Source organism: Arachis ipaensis, chromosome B09 (assembly GCF_000816755.2).
Source record: "Arachis ipaensis cultivar K30076 chromosome B09, Araip1.1, whole genome shotgun sequence".
NCBI classification, from domain to species: Eukaryota; Viridiplantae; Streptophyta; class Magnoliopsida; order Fabales; family Fabaceae; genus Arachis; species Arachis ipaensis.
Genome location: NC_029793.2, coordinates 116,962,678 through 116,972,450, shown reverse-complemented (window position 1 = coordinate 116,972,450; position 9,773 = coordinate 116,962,678).

Here is a 9,773-nt window from a genome sequence, read left to right as displayed (position 1 = left end):
TTTGTTTAAAAATCACCACTATCAAAAAACTTAATAATTATGGCGATTTGAACCACCATTATTACCTTGAATGGCGACTAAAAAAAACTGTCATTCTAAGTACCATTTAGTTATTATGGCGGTTTTTAAAAACCGCTACAATTTTCATGGTTAACACGGCGATTCAAACCGCCGTTATTTTCAGATAAAACGACATTTTTTTTGTTGGTTAAAAGGGCAGTTCAAACCACCATTATTTCCAGATAAACTGGCATTTTCTGGCTGGTTAAAATGGAGTTTGAAATTAAACCGTCATTTTTATCCTAATAAAGTGGTGTATTTAATGTTTAAAAACAAACCACTGTTTTTACCAAATTAAAATGATATTTTAATTGTTTAAAATGGTAGTTATAAGCCGCTGTTTTTACCAAGTAAAAGTGATATTTTTATTGTTTAAAAATGTAGTTTTAACCGTCGTTTTTACGGTATTAAACAAACAAACTTTTGTTTAAAATTTTACATTAACAAGAAATTATAACCCATAAACAAAATATTACATAACTCATCAATAAAGTATTAAACATAATATATAATTTTTTAGTATTAAAAATCAAAAGTAATAATTCCTATGTAAATAAAGTGTCAAACATAACATGATTTTTTAATTCTAAATGTCTTAACATGATTTTTAGTGTTAATGGCATATTGCAAACCCATCTCTCTTACTTTGAACTCTGCTCTCTCTTTTTCTTCTCCGCCTTTGACATGTAATCAAATAACTAAAGATGAGCTGAATAGTACATTCCTTCTCCCATTGTTAATGATGTTATTATGGTATCATCTTATGTCACGTATGCCTATATAAATATACACAAGGATATATAGAGTTAATGGTCATCCATGTGACCAATAATAATTAGAAGAACCTGAAGTTTATTATACTTTGATTATAGTTGAATCACGAAAGACTAAAACTAGCATGTTCTTCTGAAGTTGTACATTGATGAATTTATAGATCGAGTCCCATTACAAAAAAAATACTGAGTACCATTGGATTTACCATCGAAAAAACGAAAAAAATCTTATAGTAAGTTATTTACCATTGGAAGGAATCTGACGATATTAACCTCACTGGTAATAAGTTATCATCGGATTTTTTTGTCTGACGGTAATTACCATCAGATTCTGCGATGGATTACCTATCCGAAAAATCATCTGGTTACCGGTGATTTTTTTTATGGTAGCGTTGGCGCCACAATATCCTGTTTTCCACACTATTACCGACGGATTATGCCCTCAGTAAATCTGACGGTAATATTAATTTTTTTAATTTTGTAACGCAATTTTTTAAAATGTTTTTCTTTTTAATTTAAATTTTTTATTTAATTTATTTTTCACACAATTAGTGGTCAAACTATAAATAATAGAAACGAATTATGTAATATAAAATGTCAAATGTTCAAATAAATTAAAAGTCATATTCAATGAAACAGTAAAAAACAAAGCCCTAATCACTAAAGATCCAAGTAGTCGTCGTCGTTATTCCCATGGTACAACGACTTTGACTACACATGTTGTATTGAAATAATATGTTAGGATGCCTACTAATGATATGTCAATGAATATAACTAAGTTAATAATAAAATTAAAAAAGCTATATACTAATCTGACCTTAGTCTTCATGAAGGTCGCTGAGTTGCCGGTATACATGGACGACCTGGCCGATGCCTTGTTAGCTCTGTTTGTAAGATGCCGATGTCTGAACTCCTCATTAGTCTCCCAATGAACGTACAGAGCCTTCTTAATTTTCGGGCGAAGCCAAGAAGTAAGGTGGTCGCGCCTCTCACGTGTATCCTCCAGCATCTGTTGTAACTGCCTACCTATTCGATGATCATATATCTTCCTGATGAGAGCATCGTGCTCCTTGTCCTATTAAAGTTCATCTACACAAAAAAACTTTAAAATTAGTGAATAAAAATATATCATATTAAATATAATAGAAGATATAAACTAGCTAATAAGGTTTGACTATATTAAGTTTTTATAGCCCACTTCTGAAACCATCACTCTCTGGTCTCAGAAAGGATCTTCTTGTAGCTTGGTTATGGATGATCATATATCAGTTTGATTATGCTGGTCATCTCCTGAGTACATGCATTGTTGTTTGGCACAAACCTATCAATAATTCACATACAAACCAATACGGCAATATGAATTAAAATTTCAGAAGCGAATAACCGTAATATATAGAGATTGTTTTAGAAATTTTGGCAGAGTTTTATCTATAACTAGAATGCGCCACAAATTCTATCCATCAACAATTAACTTAAACAACACCGACTGTCAATAATCAATGAACAATAGTCAATAATCAAGAAGCAACATCCATAAAGCCACTAAATCCACTAAATTAGAATCAATAATTAAGAATCAACAATCAGGATATATCAAACACTTTCAGCAGTTCAAACCTACAACCCTAAATCCACTAAAACTAGAATCAATAATCAAGAATCACTAATCACGAATTATCAAACACTTTTAGTATATAAAAGACATAAAGTAGTACTTACACCATTCCATTATCAGTCCAAATGGTGATCCGTACGATGGGAGCTAAGGTGGTGGAGGGGCATCAGCTGGTTAGCTTCAGTGAGAGGATTCTGGCACTGCGACAGTGGAGGCAGCATCGCTGAGACAGTGGGTTGTTGAGTAGATGGAGGCGGCATCATCACCGTAGATGCAGAGACGTAGTTGGGGTTAGTGACCATGATGAACAGCTATTCTGATGCATCTGCAACCTGTGACATCATCGGGGTAGTCGAAATAGAGGAAGAAGATCTAGAATTTCTAGGGGTACCGGAAAAAACCCTCCCTTTACCATGACCATAACCACGACCACTAGGCTGATCCGCAATACTTCTACCTATCGTCATATTTGCAAAGAACATACCAATTTAAAATGTGCTAAACATATTCACAATATCATTCAAAAAGCTTAATCAAAATAAACTACGTTGAACTTAGTTAAAAAAATAAATTATCTGTTGAAATCAAATAAAACAAAAGAGGTAAGTGCACATTCCAACTTCACAAACATTTAGCAATATGCCTATTTGAATCGAATAACTTGAACTATGTGAAATATATACATTCAAGCTTGAGCATCACCAATTTACTAAATTCAATTCCAATTCAAAACCAACAGCACAACAAGAATAAGATCACATCATTACAGCATTAGAACTCACATAAGTCTAATAACCTAATCTAATCCTATCTTAACCACGTAAATTCACTAAACAGAAAAGATGATTTCTAACTAAATCATAATACTAAATAACAATTAAAACCTAAATTAATCCTAAATTTGACTAAAACAAAAATAGAAATTTATTTACTAGAGAATGCAGACACAGAGGTGGACGAGAGAATGTTGGTGGCCAGCGCTGGTGGTGGTGGCTGGCAGAAGTGGATGGCGGTAAAAGGAAGAGGGGCTATCTAAGAGGATGCAACGGAAGGGCTGATGCGCCGCGGGGGAGGGGGGAATGGGGTTAGAGAGATAGTGGAAGAAGAAAAGCGAGAAAGAGATGGATTGAGAATGTGGTAAAGGGGTTAATGGCGACCAGACAGCAGGGCTGATGGAGCTGCAGGGAGGGAGAGGGTTAGAAAGAAAATGGGAGAAGAAAAGCTAGATAGATAGAGAGAAAGAGATAGAGAGAGAGAGAGAGAGAGATTCAAAATGAAGGGGGAGAGCGTTCACACTTTGAATTTAGGGTAAAATTACCGTCGGATTAACCATTACAGGTCACCAAAACACAGCCTTTCACTAAATGGGTTTACCGACGAATTTTTTCAACGGTAAATCTGATACTACATTACTCACCTATTTTTTTTGTTTTTCTCCAATTATTACCGGTGAATTTACCATCAGAAACGCAAATCCGACAGTAATGATTTAACCTGACGAATTCAACACCTTTACCGCCGGTAAATCTGCTGCTACTCTACGACGCTAAATCCAACATCAAATCCAATGATACTCAGCATTTTTCTTGTAGTGTCCAGCGAAGAATCTCATCTAGCTTAACCAAATCAATAAATTTCCTGAAACAAAAGCAGAAAAAAAGAAATCAAGTACACTGTTGTAAGCAGATCAACGATGTCTCTCTTAAGAACAAAACTTACCGGAATTGCAAGATCATTTGTAAGGATCCACCACGACACCATTATTTGATCCCATTACAGATTTGTGAGTCAAAGAATTAGCTATTGTCCATAGTAAAGATATCTTTGGCTTGTCAACTGAATCACATCCCAGCAAACCTAAAGCTATGCCATATTTGTTGCCTGAAAATACAGTCAATGCTGTGAAAATGTGATAGCTTGCAATATGAGATTTGCTGCGTTGGATACTATTTCAGAAGGAAAGGATGAGGTTAACATCACAGTTAGTGATTCTGCTACCTTTGGTTTGTCATCTGAATTACGTCCTGAAAAAGATGAAGCCATGCCAGACATATTGCCTGAAAATGATATCCAAGCTGGTGAAAATGTGACAGATTTTAGTCTGACATTTTGTTGCACTGGATACTAATTCGAAAGAGAAGGACAAGATTAGGTCTTATTGGGATGAATTTGAAATTCTTTAAATAATTAAAAACATATATCTCTCAAAACTCCATAAACAAAAGTAAACTGTGAAGCTAACTCTGTAAACCACAAGTATAAATAATACTGTTTTAGACCAAAACATACCTATAATTATATCCATAAATAAATAAATAAAGACAAATACATATATAAATTTGGTTTGTGACAATCTATGAGATAAAATTATGGATCTTTCATTTTTTTCTAAAAGATAAAAAATAAAAGAACTTTCAAGAAAGGACTTAGACAACGTGCCTCATACTTTCATTATTCTACCATGTCGATATGCAAATATGTTGTAGAATATATGTAACAGCCCAGACCACCCGCTAGCACGATATTGTCCGCTTTGGCACACAAGGCCTCACGATTTTGCCTTTGACGATAGGGATGATAGCCGAAACCCCCCCCCCCACACTCACTTGTCAAAACGCGTCATGTTAGGGAGAGGTATCCACACCCTTATAAGGCATGCTTCGTTCCCCTCCCCAACCGATGTGGGACCTTACAATATATATTAGTAACAACTAACTGTTGATTGTTTTGTTCAAATTGGTAAATAAATTAAAATAAAATGAGCAATAATATTTTTATTGGCATCTGAGACATAAATGAAATTAAAGCATACAAGAGTATTACTACTCTGGCAGTCAAAACAAGATACATATATAGAATGATGTTTTGGAGATATGCAAACTTGCTTCTACTCATTCATTCATCTACAAAATTGCTGAAGGGGAGCAAACAGAAGGAAAGTAGAAATCATCCAAAATCCCTAAAGAAGAATATCTCTCGAGGCAGAAAATTAACAGCAGCAACAAGAATAACTAACACAATAAATTTGACATAAAGATGAGAAATGAACCTCATGAATAGGAAATTAAATTTCTTGAATAGTTGAACTCACCGAAAGAAACTAGTAACAACAAACGAGACTAATAATTAAATATCAATAACCAATAACATAGCTAGAACAAATAAGAAAGTTAAGCTAGAAAATTGAATAAGACAAGAGATTGAATCTTATATCATAGCAAATAGCACAGTTTAGGAATATGAAAATGAAAAAGAAATAAATGAACAAGAAGAGAAAGAGAATAGAATAGAAATTGAGAATAAATAGAAACATACTACAATTTGTTGAGTGGATCAAAGAAGAATAGAGAATGCAGAAGTAAGAGCGTATCGGCATCGCTGGTGGAAGAGACACATTGATGAAAGAGGTGCTTCGCTCGATCTCAGAAGCTATGGCATTAGTTGTAACCAGATCTGAAAACGTGTTGATAAAGGAGGCGCCTTCAATCGAACGCAGAAGGTTGATGAAAGCGGCAAAAATGATAAGAACGGCGATGACCATGATAGCAACAAGCTTTAGGGTTTTAGATGAACTCACTCTCATTCTCCTCTGCCTCTTCCCCAAATGTGCTATCTCAGATTACACCTAGAAGAAAAAAAGAAAATTAACCAAGAGAATTATACCTAGAGAACTATTGAGACAAAAGCTTAATGAAACTCAGATTCAATCAAGCAACACCACCACAAAAAGAGAAAAAGAAAATAAAGGCTCCGTAAAAGCTTAAAAAAATTAGAATTAAGAAAAGTCAGGATTAGCTAAGATGCACAAAATCAGATAGAGGAAACTCCATTGAGCACAGCAATGACAGCGTTGCTTGTGGTGGCGAGGAGATGAACGATGGCAATGAACCCTCAAATCGAAGCCAGAGAACCTAATCGAAGAAGCGCACTCCTTTGAAGGAAGCAACAATGACATTGTATACGATGGCGGGAGACGAACGACGGCAATGAATGATGTAACACCCTTACTATCAGAATGTCACGCTTCTGGCTGCACCACTCTGATAGTGAGAATATTACGCCGACTTCCATATATTTAATAATAAGATATGAGCCTTTAACTCGACAACATATCGCTGTTTTGTTGGAAAAACCAGAAATACTTTTAAACTTTTACCAACATGCATATACATATATACAAAACTTCTTATACAGGTAACTTATACATATTATATACATAAAAATTATACAACTCCTATCCCTCTTACAAAATTATAATGACAAAGGCGAGGGAAAAACTATAACTAATATATACAAAAACAGAAACAGTACAACTAAGGACTTAGCGAAAACTCCATCAACTTCCTCATCTGTCCTGAAAAGAGAAGTCTGTAGGGGGTGAGAACATCGCCCTTGCAAGTTCTCAGTAGTAGGTTTAAGAATTGTCATAAGAGGATGCGAATAAAAAGACGAATGAATTTTGAAAACAGAGATCTTCGTTTGTCTTATGAATATTTTCAAAAAATGCAAGATTTACTTATCCAAAATTCAAAGTTCTCTTTTTTAATTATAAGAATTTTCAAAGCTCAAATAATTTTCCATGGCATAATCAAGTGCGGCCTCCGGCTCAACATATAAACAACTCTCGGCCTCCGGCTCAACATATAACGACCACACTATCACCAAAATCAATCACAGGCACAAACAATACAAGACAAACACAATCAGAGAACAGTTATAGCAAGTACCACAATTAACAGTTAGACAGAATTCATCAGATAGGCAACCAAAATACTTAAGCATACCCAAACAATAGCAAATAAATGCAGTATGATATATGCCTATCCTACTGGCCATGAGCTCACATGTCGGTTACTTTGCCAGAACTTGACATACCCAGTAGCTAATCCGGATATCGTCTCTCTGACATGCATCCACACTCTTAGGGTATAGTGCCCGTCACACTCTTTGGATATAGTGCCCGCCACACTCATGGGATATAGTACCTGCTACATTTTCCGGGATAAAGTGTTCCCACACTCTTGGGATATAGTGTCCGCCACACTCTTGGGATATAGTGCTCATCACACATGGGATATAGTGCCCGACACACTTTCCAGGGTAAAGTGCTCCCAAACTCTTGGGATATAGTGCCCGCCACACTCTTGGAATATAGTGTCCACCACACTCTTGGGCTATAGTGCCCGACACACTTTACAAACAGAGAGAATATGATGCATCCAAAGCAGAACAGATTATACACAACCAATATGCTCATCACACTCATCGTTAACATACTCAAGATCAATCATAATCTCATTCTATTCACAATCACAATCAAACATAACCAAATCGGAATCAAATCTACAACTAATGAATTCATTCTATTCACAATATCACAAGAAAAATCCTTAAATCGATTTCAATTTCATCCTTAAGTTCAAAACATTCCCAAGAGGCTCGAAAATCATTCTGTTTCGCTAAACCAAATTCAAATACTTTTTCTTCTCTAAAACGTCTCAAAATTTTTCTTCAAAGGCTCAAAAACTCCTCCATTCTTAAATACATATTTACATCACTTTATTTTTTTCATTAAAAATCCTCAAAACATCATTCTTTAATTTATGTCAATTCAATAAACTCATTTCCATTTAATTGAATACCCAAAACATAATTCTTCCATCAAATAAACAAAAATAAAACTTCCAATTTCGTATAAAAACTTTGGCAGTATCTCTTCTAAAATTCAGACTTTGCCACCCTTCAATGGTCCCAACCAAACTATTTTTCAAACTCTTTTCAAATCATTTTGAAAATCAGACCAATTCCAATATCTCAAACCATTTTCAATTCTCAAAAATCATTTCCGATAAATCAAACAAACCAAATCAACCAAGTAAACCAATAAAACAGAATACCCAGCCTTCGCAAATAGTCAACAAATTAACTAGACAAACAACTTCAATCATCCAGAACAACTCACTTAAATCCATAAGACTCACGTAATCATAAAAATATATTTTTCATATTAATATCGACTTGTAACAATTCTTGAAAGTAAAATGAGTAAAAGAAAATGCTCCTACCTCAACTTTCGAAACTTACAAAACCAAACGTGTCAAAACCCCTTTCTACCGGCCTGCAGCAGCGGCAGCCGCAATCATAGCTCCATACTGCTTCCGCAACAACTGCAACAACTCTTATCGCTACATGCAACGTCGAAAAATCAACCCTAAGACATCAATGTTGCGAAATTCTCAATAACTTATAACAAAAATAACAGCAGTAAGGGTTTCGGGGAAAGAAAACTCACTGTCCATAGAGAAGAACCAAAGATCGGAGTAACAGCGACTCTCGTAGTGACTTCAGGCGATCACAGCCACGTTCCCGGCGACGCAACAAAGAATGGCGAACAGCTCTGCGATAGTGACTCCCTCACGAGCTCCCTCTCCTCTGACTCCTTATGCGATGGCAACAGTGAAGCACAGCGGCGGCGCAACCAGCGATGAACAGCGCAACTTCGACAGCAACGACAGTAGCAATGAGGGAGCAGCAGTATCCGACGATGAGCTCAGCAGCGACCAGGCACAATAGAGCTGGCGGCATCCTCTTCCCCTCGTGCGCATGTCCTTAGATCACGTCCTCTCCTCCATCGCGTTTTCCGCCGCTGTAGCTCCCTCCCTCGCACGGTTCAGGTCGATGGTGACAATGACAGCGGTAGCAGCAGCTCAGGGGTGGCGTGGAGCTCGGCGATAGCGATAGAAGCTTCATCGACGGTGATGCAGCAACACCGGCGCCTCCAAATCATAAGTTTAAAATTCAAAATTGTTAACTTTTTTTTTTCTTAAAATATAATAAACTAAATTTATTAACTCTAAAATTTTAAATTATGAAATTTAAAATACTTATTTTTTTTAATTAATACAATAGAATATAAAATTTAATCTCATGAACTAACTTTCGATTAATCATTTAACTATTTATTATCATAAAAATTTCGTTAAAATTCCTAATTTAATCCAAAATTTAATTATGGGATAAGACATTAAAATAACTTTAATGGGATAGGATTAATTGCGTTTTTAAGGGTTTAATTTTGGGATTGGAATTGGGATTAAAGTAAAAATTGTACGTGGGTAAGAAGAGAAATCGGCGGTGAGGGGAGGGGGGTATGTCGTGTGTTGTGTGTTTTTGTGTTGTGTGTCGCGTCGTTCTTCCCTTCCCTCTTCTCTCTTGGCGGCAGCAGCGCAGGACGGTGATAGCGGCGGTGGTTCGGCGGCTTGACTCGACTCCTCCTCTCTTTGACTTTGATCGCAACTCCCTTTCTCACTGCATGTGCTCCCTCT